Raw genomic sequence first — 16,049 nt, 5'->3', positions numbered from 1 at the left:
GGACAGAGGACGGACGCGGCTTGCAGGTAGAAGTGGGCGTAGTCTGAAGGGAGGCCCGAGGGACGCTTGGGGGACGGCCGTCGTGTCTTGACTGGGGTGGGGGACATGGGCACACACCCCCGCGCGCGCACACCCACGCGCACACACGCTGGGGAGGACAGGTACACCTGGGCATTGCGACGAGATCAGGGCAGTGAATCAGGCTCAACACCCCACTGACGGTCAGTCTCGCAGGACGCTTTCCTTGCGGGCGTGGATTAAGGTCTCCCGCGATCTGTACGTTGTTTTCCCCAGCGCAAGGCACTTTGAAACAAAGAAAAATGTATAATTTCACATACTGACAAATGCCTTCCAGAAAGCCCCCTAGATTCTCGTGGGAGTGTCAGTGGGTGAGGGGAGATGGCCACAACAGCTCTGGCTGAGGACAGAGTGTGGCCGGTGTCTGCGGAGCCCCAGCTGGCTGTGTCACTTGCGTTTTGCAACTAAGCCATCCATTAAACCCTCGACCTAAGGGCTCATCCTGGGAGTTCCCTTGTGAATGATCAGAATCACCGCCGGTGACAGGAGACTGAGCAGCAGGAAGGGGGGGGGGGCAACATAATCCTTCCTCCTGCCCCTGAGTAACTGGGAGAAGGTGATGCCCTATAGGATCATGTCACTGGGGAGGTCACTAGGTCACTCGTTACCGGAACCTTCTGGAAGCTCTTACATAGTGAACGCTCTGCTGCTCAACGAAGCTCACTCCATTCTATTTTCTAAATTCTCCTTTTAAGAAGAAATTTCTTTTTTACATACCAGTTGTCTTAAATCGGAATATTTATATTCGTTCAGTAAGAGGCTTCAAATGCCCTGGAAGGGAGTTTAGCCGATAATCCATTCACCGGCGACTTTTTAATCTGCGTCTGGTCAGGACTCAGCTGAAATCACAAACCCCCAGGGCCTCCCCCTCTTCTGGACCTGGCGGGTGTCTGGCACCATGTGCGCTCAGGGGACCACGCAAGGACCCTACCGCCCTGTCCAGCGGGGATGGGAGGACGGAGGGGTGACACCCACAGGCTGCCTCCAAGTTCCATGGGAGAAGTCAGAATTGAATTTCATGCCCTGATTCGTGAACGTGTCGTGGAGAGTGCAGTGCACGCAGGATAAAACCCATCACTTTGCCCACAAAAGTATTCTGCAGATGCCTGTTATTTTAAGGGAAAACCTGTCCTTTTCCCAACCCTTTGTGGATGAATGTGCCCTCAGACTTCTCTAGACACGGTGCTCTCCAGGTCTCTCTCCCTGTGACCTTCCATGAACCTGAGGGGTCCCCAGAATGGCAGAACAGGAGTTGCCTGAAGTGATGCGGGTGAATTTCTGGGAGCCCCAGAAGAGCAAGACATAAAAATGAACTTAATGATATTTTACAAAATGTGACTTTTTTTTTTTAAAGATTTATTTATCTGACAGACAGAGATCACAAGTGGGCAGACAGGCAAGCAGAGAGAGAGAGAGAGGAGGAAGCAGGCTCCCTGCAGAGCAGAGAGCCCGATGTGGGACTCGATCCCAGGACCCTGAGATCATGACCTGAGCTGAAGGCAGAGGCTTAACCACTGAGCCACCCAGGTGCCCCCAAAATGTGACTTTTAAAACAAAGTGCTGGCAATACGTCGGATGGACTGACTTTGGTCGTTAACATCCTATCGCGTTCACCCATTTTTCAACCCCCTAATTGTTTTGTTTATGTTGATTCATTTATCAGATTTATCTAAATTATCTATTTGACATTCTTCATTTGGTGAGAAAAAAACATGCATTTTCCTATAAGCACTCACCTGAACGCCATCAAAACCATTCTCAGCCAGTTCAGCAAGCAGGGTCTTCACTACTCGGGGTGACTGTAAACACGGACCGTAGACTAAGCATAAAGCCCGTTAGAAACGCCCCAACTGGGTGTAGCTTTATAGTTAGAGCAAATACAAAATTTAAGTTATTACTTAAGATTGCATTTTGTTTTCTTTTGTAATTAGCACATAACGTGCTCTCGTAAGGTCTTTCCTGTGGAAGGGCTGTGGCGTACGCGGGTTTGGGCAGAACAAACCTAAGTGCATACATGTGGCAGTGTCCTGGTGACACGAGCCGCAGGCCCGTTCAGAACCAGCTCACATGCTTCTGTCACTGGCCCCTGAGCCATCCAGCCGGCTTCCATACTTGACAGACACAATCCCAAAACAACTCTCATGCTTTATTTTATAAAAGTTTGCTTACGGTTTTGTGTCATTTTCACATCACAGACTGTAATGTGGTTTTCTAAGGGACTCTCTGTTGTGAATCCTTTATCAAGAATTAGCTGGTTGGAGCAGCAGGTGGTTCCGTCCACCGTCCCTGCCTGTGGCGTGCCCCGCACCTGCGCACTTGGCCTGATCTCAGCCCCTTGCTTCAGGTGCATGGAAAGTGAGCGAGCCTCCTTGAGAACCCGATCCCTTTTTATTAGAATTTTTCTTTTATTATGTATGTCAACCTTATCTCTCTGCCTTTTATTCTTCCCTAGAGTGACGACACCTGCAAGGGGGAAAAATGTAGTTATCGAACCCAATCAACTGTTTGTGTCTCTGAAATTATCAACAACATCTGGTCAAGAAAGGTTCTGGTCGGACCCACAGACATATGGCTGTCCAAGGAGCCACATAAAGGTAACAGTTCTATGTCATACTTATGCTTTACATGCAGCCAAATGTTTTATGTATTTACCTTGAAAAATCTCACTTTGAAAAAGCATAAAGATAGGCCTGTAAATGCAGGGTATTTTTTAATGAAGACCACAATGTCCCTTGATTTTAATAAACAAACTCAATATAAAGGCAGACCTTATAATCCATTACCGAACATAGACGCCAGCAGCCTTGTACCATTCGGCTATGGCATCGTCTGCAGAATAATTTCGTAGCCGCATTAATAGGTCTGTTCACCCTTTGGCTGTTGTGCAGAAACTCCTTGGTGTGAGATTCCTTAAAATCAGATCCACATTTCCACTATTAGTTCTGTTTGTTGACAGGTTATGCTTAAAGGACTTAGACACATCTCCGGTTAGGTCGTAACTTGCGTTGCTCCTGGCCTTGGTAGGTTTCCGTTGCTCCCCTTGACAAAACTCCCTGGGCACCGCTGTGGACCTTGCGAAACTCGCTTTTTAAAATGCTTTAGGTTGTGGCTAAGTTTACTTTTTAAACATTTTTTGAAATTGTGATAAAATATAAATCACCTATAACAAATGTGCACATAACGTAAAAGTTACCATTTCACCCATTTTTAAGTATACAGTCCAGTGGCTTTAAATACCTTTCCCCAGCCGCACAGCCGTTAGCACACCCGTCCCCAGAACGCTCTCATCTCCCAAACTGGAACTCTGTGTCCGTTGAGCATCGCTCCCCAGCCCCTCCCCCACCCCTGCTGCCCACCAGCATACCACGTCCCTGAGAATCTGACCGCAGCAGGCCCTGCATTGCAGTGGAGTTGTTCGGTCCTCGTCCTTTTGTGTCTGGCTGATTCCACGGAGCGCAACGTCTTTGAGGTCCATCTATGCTGTAGCAGTGTCAGAGCCTTCTTCCTTTTTCCGGCTGAGTAATAGTCCATGGTCTGGGGACACCACGAGCTGTTATCTGTTCATCTACAGCTGGGTACGCAGGTTGCTTCCATCTTTTGGCCATTGTGAATGCCGCTTGGAACATGGGTGTGCAAGGGTCTGAGTCCCCACTCCCAGTTCTCCTGGGTGGATAGCCAGGAGTGGGGTTGCTGGGTCACCTGGTAGTGCTGTTTTTAATTTTCTGAGAACCCATCCTACCTGTTTCCACACCGGCTGCGCTGTTTTACATTCCCATCCACAGTGCACAAGAGCCCCATTTCCCTACATCCTCACCAGCACCTGTTATTTTCTGTTTTCTAGGGGTTTTGTTTCTTTAATAGTAGCTATCGTGATGGGTGTGAAGTGGTACCTCACTGTGGTTTTCATTTGCATTTCCCTGATGATTAGGGATTCTGAGCACCTGCCCATGTGCTCAGTGGGCATTCCCATGTCACATCTGTCCCCTGTGCTCTTGGGCCATTGCTAAGATATCACTGCACAATCCAACGTCATAAAGGTCCTGCTCTATGGATTCTTCTAAGGATTTTTGTGGTTTTAGCTCTTCCGTTGAGGCCTGTATTCCTTTTAGAGTTAATTTTTGTATGTGCTGTAAGTTAAAGGTCAACGTCACCCTTTCCACATGTGGATAACAAGCCGCTCCAGGACCATTTGTTGAAAAGACTGTCCTCTCCCCGGAGAGTAGTCTTGGCTCCCTTGTCAAGTCGTTTGGCCAAATATGAGAGGAGTTATTTCTGGGCTTTCTACTCGATTCTGTTTCTATGTGTCTCTCTTTTTGCCAGCTTCGGATTTGGTGACTTCTTTCCTAGTAAGCTTCGAATCACAAAGTATGAAACCTTGGATTTGCTCTTCTTTTACAAGATTTTTTGGCTATTTGAGAGTTCCTTCAGATTGCATATGGATTTTAGGATGGACCCTGCTATTCCTACAAAAAACGATATTGGGATTTTGAGAGGGATTGCACTGAATCTGCAGATTGCACGGCTAAGTTTCTTAATCGGACAGAAATAGGGGGTCTTCCTGCTTTATAGAAGTGAATTTCCATGTCCCATTTAGGCACATACCATTGCCTTAAAAAATTCTTTTTTTCAAGTTTGAAAAAAAGGTCAGATTTTATTATTAGTTTTTTTTGGAGGCTGGTCAGGGGAACAATGAGCAATTATATAAGGTTGTTCAGTACAAAGTTTTCTAACGTTCTCCCTGAGGATGAAGACACAGTTCCGTTTAGTCTATTAAAACACGACATTTTGAAGGCTTTTCTTCCTTAGCAGTCATTTCATAGTAGAGAGCTCCCCGTCTCATGGAATGTTCCACACTTGGCCCTCAAAGGTGAGCTTTCTTGGCATTCAGGAATTCCCGTCCATAATAAGACCATAAATGACTCAGAAACTTGGCTGTTGTGCACATTGTCCCCGACCGCATCCACTGTTAGTGACGGGGAGACGCTGGACGGTGTCACTTTCGCTCCCACGTCAGTGTTGACATAATGACATCTCTCAAGGTGTGAGCCCCAGCTGAGCACCAGTACCGGGAAAACCCTGAATTCCTCCCAGACTCCACAGTCGAAGTGATGATTCTTCCCACTCTAAAGGCCAGTAAAGGGAAGATTAGAGATGGTAGGTGACCACCCGAGGATGGTGTGATTAAGTGGCCAAGATGGTACCTGGTTTCCAAGGGGATAGAAAGGAATTTGGGTAAGAAATCCAGATTTAACACAAATCACTAATTCCGTGTAGCCTTTACACTTCAGTATTTAATCCAAGCCTCTTTCCAAGCTGAATGAGAGTACTGAGAAGTTAGCATTAGAAAAGGATATGATAAAGAAATTACTCAAAGAAAAGGCTGTGTCTACAGCTATCCTTTCCTGTCACGGGCACCAAGGAAAAAAGTACGTCAGTCAGGTTTTCATCAGTTGCTCATTTTTAACTCTGCCGAGTACTTAATTTGTGCCGGGAATTCCTGTAATTCCTGTAATCTCTGGAGGTACAAAAATGAACGAAACAGGGGCGCCTGGGTGGCTTGGTGGGTTAAATCCTCTGCCTTCGGCTCGGGTCATGATCCCAGGGTCCTGGGATCGAGCCCCACATCCGGCTCTCCGCTTGGTGGGGAGTCTGCTTCCCCCTCTCTCTCTCTGCCTGCCTCTCTGCCTACTTGTGATCTCTCTCTCTCTGTCAAATAAATAATAAAAAAAAAATGAACGAAACATGGCCCTTGTCCTCAAAGAGTTCAGAAACTGACCAGACATAAGGTACGTTAAAGTCTATGAGACCAGACCGCACGACCCTTCCTCAGAACCAAACACGTGCCTTGTTTCCTTCTCTACTCCGGAGCTAAGCACACGCCCGGCCCCCATGAGGGCTTGGTCACTTCCCATGCAGTCAACAGAGGTCCAGGTGAGACGATTTCCGAGGTGCCAGACAGACTATAACTCTGATTCGGGAGGCCAAGGGTGTCTTCATAGAGGAGGTGACCCCAGACCTGGGTCTTCAAAGCGTAGTCCAACAAACAGAAAATTATAGGAGTGAGTTTACTCCTAAGGGAAAATATAAGACTCAGAGATGGGGTCAAGGACAGACACCCGTGAGTTGGCATGTCCGGCAACATGTTAGGACAAAGGGCTTCGTTCCTGATGACTTGGGCTTAGTGTCTGTAGAACACGTCTGCCTGCTCTACAGTTTCTAGGGTGCGCAGGAGAGGGGACATTATGTGGTGTCTCTCCTTTCCCCTTCAGATGGAGGGTAGAGAGTTGTCCGTGCTAAGGAGCTGTCTACCTGCTCTCAGCCCTAGAAACTGGTCACCACGGTCTCTCGGGCGCCCACCACTCTTTCTACCTCCAGCACCAACGTTACTGGACTCAACTGTCCAGATTCTACTTTAGCTGCCCCTGTGCCATCGTTTGAACCCTGGGTTCTCAGAACTGTTCTTTTGCTGATCCTACTCTTAAGATTACAACTCCAAGTTGAGCTACTGCTGCGAATGGCCCGGTGCCAACCACCCTTGCTAGGCAATGACTGTTCTCCTCACCTGGGATCGCACCCCTGTCCTCCGCGGAGGACAGAGAGACAGCTTCCTTTAGCAGCCCCAGTGAAGAAGGACTTTGGGGCTTGCTCTTAGGGGAAAAATAGAAGTGCCATAGAATACGATTTAGATTTAGGGCAATTTTTTTTTTTTGTCCTAGTGTGTCCCAATTAGCCACTGCGATTGCTGAGCCGGGAGCACCTGTGGCGTCCTTGCAGCTGGCACTCTAGGAAATCCAATTTCCTCTGAACTAGAGCCCAAAGAGAAAATCACACTCTGCATCCAATTTCCATGCTAAAGACTTTACTTAAAATAAAATCAATATCTGTTTCCCAAAAAAATGTCGTGAATTGTGTTCTGAATGGCGACTATTTTAAAAGAAAAGCGTATTGTGCATCCAGAAGGAGGAATCTGCTGAAATAGTTCCAACTTGATAAATCTGTGTCCTTTGACCCATTCAAATGAATTTCTTTAAAACAACTAACAAATACCATTAGGTTTCATGCTAGCACTGCCAATAACCATTTGTATGCCTTTGGGGACATCGCGTCAGTCCTTTTTCTGTAGAATAAGGAAAAAGGGTTCAATCAGAGGAGATGGCTTACAGGAAAACAACGTAAGGTGCACGCGATGACGTCCAGCTAAGTATTCACTAACTGTCGCTGTGAGCCGGCTGGTCTCAGAGTGCCGCTCAGTGCCCCCTCAGTGCTCGGGACAGGCCTTGGGGTTCTTACTCTTCTTATGTGTCCCTTATGTTAGAGGAAACTACTGTGCAGAGGAGTTCGCTGGTCTGGGGCGGTTGGTAAGTGCCTCGGCAGGATGCAGAACTGGGTGGGCGTGTATTTTAACTTTCCAGCAGGCCTCCTCTACGCGAGCTGTCCGGTCCTGCCTCCACGCCTGTGCGGACAGACACACTTCCGTTCGTGCATCTGTTCCACACGTACAATGTAGTGTCCGTTTGTATACATAATGCACGGCGGGCGTCTCTAAGCGCACACCCAGAATCCGCAGAAGCACTAGGCTGCCCCTCCCGCTCCGGGTTCCGCCTCGCTGGCAGGACGCTGCTGCTCTAACGCCCGGTCCGGCACCGCCGGGCGCGCTTCCCCGGAGAACAGCCATGTGACCACAGTCGTACTTGCTCAGGAGCGTCTATAACCCGACATCCTTCCGCTCCTTCTCACAATGGTCCACTCACGGTGCTTCCATCACTCGGGGCTGGTGGTGCTCATTTTAACGATGTTTGCTAAATGAGGTCATGAAATCTTCCGGATAGCGGAAACATAAATGAAGGTCCTTGAGCTTTGATTTTTCTGGAAGTTAGTTGAGGGAACGGTAGAAATTTGCTTTTTTCATGACTTTTATCAAGGTCATGGGCCACTACTCTCTTGGAAAGTAGGATACAAACTGCTAATACCTGCTTTCCTGCCCTGCAGTGTCACGGAAACTGCGAATCATGAAGTTTCTTTCTTCCCAGCAGAGAACAATCACCTTCAGTCAGTGGGCGTTTTGATTGAAGCGAAGTTGGGAAGTAGGTGAGGTCGTGTGGGACCGCAGATCACTGAGGGCCTCAGATCTAGGGTCAGCCGTGCATCACAAAGGGCTTCAGACGGCCCGGGTCCACCTGGGGGGCGGCTGATCACCAGACTGGAGCTTCTCTCTGCGCTGGGGGGCCCTGGGCCGAGCAGGGAGGTCAGCTGTGTGGGCCACCTTCCGTGTGCACGCACTGCTCGCCCGCTGCGTGTGAGGAGACTGGGAGGGGCCAGCGATGCTCAGTGCCCCACGGGTCCGTGGCGTCTTGGGGTGACTTGGTTTTTGTCCACATGAGCTCCAGAGTTGGAAAGTCCTGCTCCGCTTTTTACCCTGGGAGCAGACTAGGGGCCTTCCAGACCCCAGACGCCGGGAGAGCACAGCATTCCTCTCCGGTGAACCTCGGGCTTCTCCCCCAGTTCCTGACCCCGCAAGACTGTTTTATGAGTTTGGGGGTGGGGAAAACAATAGTGGGGTTCTCTAACACCGTCCCTGATCACCAGTACTGGTTGTTTGGAATAATTGAGCACTGTAAATTTCTCAAAAAAAAAAAAAAAAAAGGCATGTAGTATTGGCTCTGCGTGTAGCCTGTGCCTTCGAGGAGCTTACAGTCGAAGTCTGAGACACTCCACGGTTTACCCTAGAGGACCGCACCTCTCAGCAGGGCCCTTTGCAAATCCCCGTGCAGACTAAAACCCTAATTAGCCACTAAACTCTGCGTCCGATAAGCGATGCACGTCCGGGAGCCTTGCTGGGAGATTTTGCAGTGTCGTTGAAGTCCAGTACTGACTCCGCCCACCGTATCTCTAGGTCTTCCTTAATAATGGTTCCTGTCCTTTCCTTGGTCTTCATTTTGTTTGACAAAAACATTGCGCACTTTCTCAATAAATACCTACCGTTAGTATGTTTAGAGAAGTAGATCCTGCTTAAAGAACTAGTAACATCCCCCATTTAAGCTTTTTATCATTAAAACTCTTGTCTGCTAATGTCAACAGTTCCTTCTATGTGTAACCAGCTCAGTGTTTGTGATGCGAAGAGTAGCGTGTTGAGCTGTTTTAAACTTCCCTCCAAGCGATGGACGCTGGTAACGGTTCACTCTCCCAGCTCTCATCCAGTCTACCTGCCGACAGCGCCAGTACCGGGCGAGGCAGGTCTGTGCGCTCCCTCCCAGAGGGCCTGGCCACGTGGCCACGTTCCACAGCAGGTTTAGAGTCTCCACGAGAGGTTCTTTTTCCTTTCTTTTTTGTTTTTTCTTTTTGGGAGGAAATATCATTGTCCTCCCGTGTGCATCTGCACTGGCCTTGTCGCCATATTCCGATTTGGCCGGGACCAGAACGTGTCAGCCTTTATCCCACCGGCAGGCTCCGGGAACAGCTTATATCCCATGTAAAATTCTCAGTTGGAAATGAGTCCGTCTTTGCTCAAGCGTACGGTGAACGACATGTCGCTGTCGTGAAAGGGGGTTATGAGATGATTCAGATGTTCAGTGAATACACCTTCCCTCCTCAAACTCACGTCTAAAATGTGAAAATTTGAGTGCACGCATCACGTCACTTGTTGCCTTAATAAGCAAAACAAACACACAGCAAACGACCCATCAAACCCAGCCGAAACGGGGACCCACTCGTGAGTGAGTCAGGTGAGCAACGGACAGGGAGTGGAAAAGGACCACAGACATGGGAGGATATCTCAGAGAACAGGTGAGCAGCTTCATAGTAGGGAAGATGCTGGCCTCGTGGACGCCGTAAATTCACACCAGAGTTGTGACGTCACAGCACCGCGTCCTTCCCCGCCAGCAGCGATCCCATAGCAGCACTGGGGGCACGACTTATAATTACTCACAATGTCGCTGTCTCACTGAAGTTTGGAAGGGATGAGCCCTTCATACCAGTGACCTGGCTTCTAGACACTCCCTGTAGGGATAGTCACCCTCGTGGGCACCGCTGTGTTCGTCAAGCTGCAGCACGTGAGCACGGCCTCTGCAGCCCCAGGCCCCCACCAGCTCCCGGACCCAGACCCCTCTGTGAGCTCTGCAGGCCTCAGCTCCCTGTCCTGTATGTCAGGAGCCGGCATGGGCCTTGGACCACTGTGGTGAGGCCTCAGTTAACCAAGTGGCATGTGTCACATCGTGAGCATTTAGGCGAGTTAGACATTTTTATGATGCACATTGTGGACTGACTTGTAAGACTGGATTTTGGAAGTAAGTTAGCTGCTCCCCCCAGAAGTCTGATTAAATAAATTGTGTTGTATTTATGCAATAGAACAGTATGAATTGATTTTTTAAATGAGGGAGCTTGTATGAACTTAGCCCAACATATTGTGAAACGAAGAATTGCGGGGTGCAAAGCCGAGTGCACGGTGGTGCCAGGAGCAGATTTGAAAGCGTGTTTATACACAGGGGCGTGTTGGTGCATCGAACGTCAGGGGAGGGAGGCACCAGGTCCCACCAAGGAAGGCACGAGCCCTCTTGGGGAGGAAGAACCCTGTCCCATGCATATTCCTCTTTCAAGCCATCACGTTTCTCTCCACCAAGTGTCCGTGGACAGACTGTGTGTGAACCGCCTGCAGAACCAGCAAAGGGTCCCTAAGAGATGCCGGACGGCTGAGGCTAGAGGAGCTGACGGGCTCCCACAGGAGTTGGGGGGCTCCACGGAAGATTCCGAGTGGACAGGGGTATGGGCATGGAGAAAGGTGTGCGGCAGATAATGTCGGTGCCAAACTCAGAGACAGGCAAGTCTCCTGGAAGGAAAACGAGTCCTGGAGATCCTGATAATGCCGTAAGTCCTGAGGGTAGTAGGGACAAATGCTGAGCAAAGGCACTGTGGCAAGAAAGCAGGCCTTATCTGGGAAAGGGGCCGTCTGTGTAATCTCCAGTCTGTGCACAGTGCTACTGTAAGAGCAGGGGACAGGGGAAGGGGACAGCTGAATTGATTACAACACGTCACCTGCTGTTCTAGGAACAAATGCAAAGCGGTGAGAGCAGGGTGGCGGGGAGGGCCGTCCGCATGCGTGGGTCTCTCCGTCTCACTTGGCTCGTGCTGTTTCAGAGCAGCTGGACGCCGTGGAGGCGGTCCTGGCGTCATGCACATCACTTGCAGGCCTGCGCTCCGCCCCTGCGCTCTTCCGCGGGGACCTTCCCCTGGCCGCCTGAGGTCACCGCTCGAGCGCTTCTGGGCACAGTCCATTGCCACCGAGCGCGGCCCGCCAGCTAGGAGCCGGCCCAGAAACGGCACCCTGTGCGCGGTGACAGGTGAGGACGCTCTCCCGGGAGGTTTACACGCGTGCTTCTCACCAGTGTGAATGGGAGCTGCTTGCATCAGTCTTACACGCGGGAAGGTGGGGGAGAAACCGTGTTCTTCTCTGCTTTGTCGCTGCCCTTGCTCAAGGCTTGGCTCCTTCCTCCCGTCCGTGGGAAGCTGGCGTATTACCCTGCCTTGCGCTCAAGCCGTAGACACTCTTCGTTTACATGGAAATGGACCAGAAACAGGCTTCTAAACTCACGTTTTAAACACCTCCTACTTGTGCCATCGTCTTGCAAGATACCCAGTTAGGGCGCCGACCTGGCAGACTCCGTGTGTCAGGTCTACCTGCCGGAGTGTCGTTCTGCTCTGCATAACAGGGTTTGCGTCCCGAAATCGAGGCAGGGGAGAGCGCTGGGAACACTGAGTCCTTGTTGTGAACTGAATTATTTTTAAAGTCCCTACGGATTCCAGTCCTTTGTGAAGGGCTGGCCTGTCCACGAGTGAGGGTAGGGGGAGGACGGCCGGGCTCGGACCGTCCCTTCCTCCAGTGGGTTAAACGTGGGTCTGTTCATATCTCAAGGCCAGCCTTCGAGCTGGGCTGCGGTCGTCTCTGGAGAACTGAAATCCTGAGCACACGCTTCATTCCACCCTACGTCCGAGCGAGGGACAGCAGCCGCCCCAGAGCCTGTCGAGTACTTTCTGTCTTTACGTATCTCGAGCACGTACCCTCTGCCCCTCCCCCTGTAGTGTGCTCAGAGCCTCAGGTGCCCGTGGCTGGGAGTCGGGGGACAGCCGGAGGGGGTCTGACTGTGCACGCGCATCCGACGCATTCCCACAATGGCTGATGACAGTTTCCCGCCATAACTTCAGGCCCGTGTCTTTCTGGTGGCGCATCATGATTATGGCGGACAGCGGTGTGACGTCGTGTGTAGTGACTTACAGACAGTATGGACAAGAGACGCTGTCTGACCCTTGTCTGCGCCTGTGCGCGAGCGTGACACGGGGACGCGTGAGAACCCGCATGGGGGCCGGACAGAGGCATGCATGTTAGTGGAGAAGACACCGCGGGCCAGGAACTCCAACACTTTGATCAGGAACCAACACTTCAGTTAGTTACATGAATAATGAAGGAAAGGTGCCTTTCTGAGCTTTTTTCTTCATTACTCTGCATTTTTAGAGAAAAGATCCATTTGACGGAATCAGTGTCTGCTAACCAAAATGATGACAATTGTGTCTTCCCTTGTCACCAGTCAAATTCTGCCGCGGTTCAATTCTTATATTCCTTTGATTGACTAGAGGTGGTTTTCTCACTTCCCTTGCTGCGTGGACAGCTGGAGAGTTCCACGTCCACATCATGCATCCATTTGTCCAGCAGATGGGACGGCGTCATCCTGGTGTTGGGGACACGACCGCAGAACAAAGGTCCTGCCTTCACCTGCAGACTTACCTTTCAGGACGGGACACTGGATGAGGAAGGAGGGAGGAGGACGCAGGGGAGTGAAGGAGGCGTGCAGGTGGTGACCCTGAGCGGGGTGGGGGAGGGCCCTGACCACTGAGGAGCAGGGACAGTCCTTCAGTCATTCAGTGACAAGAACAGGGCAGAGATGTTGTGGGAGCTCAGGTAGCATCGTCTAATCCTGTCTGTCTTCTTGATGACATAGCAAGTGGGAGTCCAGAGCCCAGGCTCGATGGACACAGACACGTAAGGGAAGCCCACAGAGGCACCTGTGTCGAGAGCTGGGCAGAGCCCCAAGTCCTTCACTTTCCGCCAGTGGTGATGATGGCCAAGAAAATCACAGACCCATGGATCCCCCTGCAACTTGGCATTAATCAGAGATCATCACTAGAACAGGGTCCCTAAGAAAAGAAACAAGTCCGTGTGACTAAACATGACATATGTAACATTGCACCTTTGAGCACAAAAATTCTTCCATTGGTTCATAAAATGTCATTTGCATCACACAGGTTATTTTAAATCATTTGCCCTGTAAGTGCTCTTCAGAGTTGACCCAGAAATGCAGCACAGCCATCGTGAGAACAGAGTCATGAAACAAACCAAAAAGTGAGGTTGACGTAACCGAAGGTTGTTTAGTAAGAGACAGGGACAGAGAGAAGCTGCGCGGGGGGTTTCCTTCCGCACACACAGCTGTTCACCGCGCCGTCGCAGCAGAAGCCGGAGGACCTTCCTGTGCTGAGGTCCCGCACACGGCGGTTCCGGTAGCAGGAGCTGGTGGTCGGCAGGACTGGCTACGGGTGACTCCGGTGAATACCGTCTGGGCTGTACCGTGCCGGCGCGAGGAGCCCTCACTTTCTTGCCCAGGGATCCATGGGGGGACACCAGGGACAGTCTCTGCCCGTGGTCAGCAGAGGCAGGTGTCCGCTGCCCCAGGCTGCTGTCCTGTACTCCTGCTATGGCGGGGGACACCCCACCTGTGCTCTGAGTGTGCGGGGCCGTGTGGATGTCGTCTCGTGTGGGGTCAAGGCAGTGTTTGGTCAAAGACTGTGAGTGCAGGGGCGCCTGGGAGGTCAGTGGGTTAAGCCTCTGCCTTCGGCTCAGGTCATGGTGTCAGGGTCCTGGGATCGAGCCCTGCGTCGGGCTCTCTGCTCAGCGGGGAACCTGCTTCCCCCCTGCCCCGCCTGCCTCTCTGCCTGCTTGTGATCTCTGTCTCTCTCTCTGTCAAATAGATAAATAAAATATTAAAAAAAAAAAGAGACTGCGAGTGTCTGCAAAACAGGAAGTAACTGCACCGTGATCGAGTTTACCGTGAACCCCATTAAGCCGAGAGGGCGCCGCGTGGCAGGCTGGCTGCGGCGGGGAGCAGAGGGGGCAGCGCGGTCTTCTCCCTCGGGCTCCCCACCCAGCCGCCCAGCCCGCTCGCCCCACGGAGGCCTCTCGTGCTGACCCGGCTGCTCCTGACAAAACCCATGGTGGGCGCCGCCGCGGCCCGCGTGAGCTTCCGTAATGGCGGCTCCATGCCGCGTAACTCACTTCCCACCTTGCTCCAAAGCTTTAACTAAGAAGACCAGCAACAAAATGAATGCAGGAGCAGCGTATCTGTGCAGTCACCGACCGTGTGAAATGCCCGTGGGCTGAAACCTCAGGGAGTGCGCATTTGCACGGAAGCATATTTTCGCAGGCGAACGTCTCTCCGCAGACAGAGCAGGGATAAGGGACTCATGACTCACCTTACTCCCCCGTTGTCCCGCGCGTGCTCCCAGGCCGCCTGTCCTGAAGCTCGGTTTGTGTGGACATGCCAGCATCAGAGACCCGCCGACGCCACCGAAACCAGCCCATCCCTCCGCGCTTTGGGACCTGAAGTTGCTAAAACAAAGGGCAGAGAGAGGCTAGCAGACCGCGGAGGAGATGCGTTTCTTCCCAGCTGCAGACACCTGTTCTCCCGTACCAGCGCCCCGCAGAGGATTCCCTCTTAAGGAATTGACAGAAAATAAAATAATGTCAGTATTTTCCCCAAATAAGTATCACACCTTTGTAATTCCCTCTGCAAAGAGGCCAAAGGACTCTGTAAGAATGCGTCTCAAGCCCCTTCCAGGACTTGAAAATGTGAGCAACAAATTCACTTCCAGCGAATCTCCTGCCCAAGTACCCGCATTACAGACGCACAGCGCAGCTCGGCGGCCGAGGGACGCCCCAGGCTGCAGCGAAGCTGGCTTCGGCACCAGACAGGCTGACCCAGCATGGGGGGCACGTGGGACCTTGGGGGGCTTCCTGTCTGCTGTTCCTCCGTCCAGCAGCCCCGTCCCACAGTCCAGCTGGCGTTTGTCCCTGCGGATGAGCACTCATGGGGCATCCTTCGTTCCCTCAGGAGCAGGGAGCACACGGTCTTCAGAGGCTGGACCGTCTCTGAATGTACAGGCAATGCAGAACCAGGATGAAGGCGTAGGACGGGCCTGGTGACACTGACAGGTGTCACTGGCGTCGTCTGCAAACACTGTGGACCGTTCCTCCACACAAACATGCCACAGCCTTGTTTCTCTCTCAGGTGTACACCCCCGTCCGCTCACTCTTGCCCTCCTCGCCTATTAGTAACAGTGGCCCTGGCTGGTGCTTCTCAGGCTCCCACACCTGCCATCATCCCGTCACATCCCGGGAGACCAGACACCAGCTGCGCAGGGATGTCCACACTGAGGGGGAGCACATCAGGGCCCCGGGCCTGCGGAAGCTGGGCTCCAGGCCCCAGTGCATCGCGTCTCTCCTTAGAGCATATTAGGCTCCCGCCCGGGGGTCTCTGGGTCTGACGTTTCCGTGGGTGGGGACCCGCACCAAGGTCCCAAGTCCTCTCTGTTCTTCGTCATCCGTCATGCTGCCCTTTAACCGTCCACATCTTTGGGTTTCGTGAGCCTGGTTTCAAACGTCCCGTCTGACGTCCTCTTCATCCCGTAAGCCAGGAAGTGGAGATGACGCTTGTTGGGTACTTGTGCTGTGCTCCAGACCGAGGCCGCGATGCACGGGGGGAGACTCGTGCATCAGGCTCCGCAGCCCCGTGTGTCCGCGGGACCAAACGTGCACCCAGCGCCACGTGCACAGCCAGAAGCCCTTGCTAGCGACCCTCTGTGTGCGGGTTTGCGTTCTCACTGTGGTGACACCAGGAAGAGTGCGGCGTAAGCTGGGGGCCTGCTCGCTGCCG

The 16,049-nt window shown here is 51.9% G+C and overlaps 1 protein-coding gene across 1 annotated transcript in view; it reads left to right on the top strand.

The window, feature by feature from the left end:
• MYT1L (myelin transcription factor 1 like) overlaps positions 1 to 16,049 on the top strand; it is a 277,105-nt gene that overhangs the window by 91,066 nt on the left and 169,990 nt on the right. The window contains exon 2 of the mRNA XM_047746105.1: positions 2,531 to 2,672. The gene's annotated coding sequence lies outside the window, so the exon portion shown is untranslated. The remainder of the gene's footprint in view (positions 1 to 2,530; positions 2,673 to 16,049) is intronic.

Source organism: Lutra lutra, chromosome 9 (assembly GCF_902655055.1).
Source record: "Lutra lutra chromosome 9, mLutLut1.2, whole genome shotgun sequence".
Lineage (NCBI taxonomy): Eukaryota > Metazoa > Chordata > Mammalia > Carnivora > Mustelidae > Lutra > Lutra lutra.
Note: the sequence above shows the minus strand (reverse complement) of the source record. Positions and strands in the feature narration are given on the sequence as shown.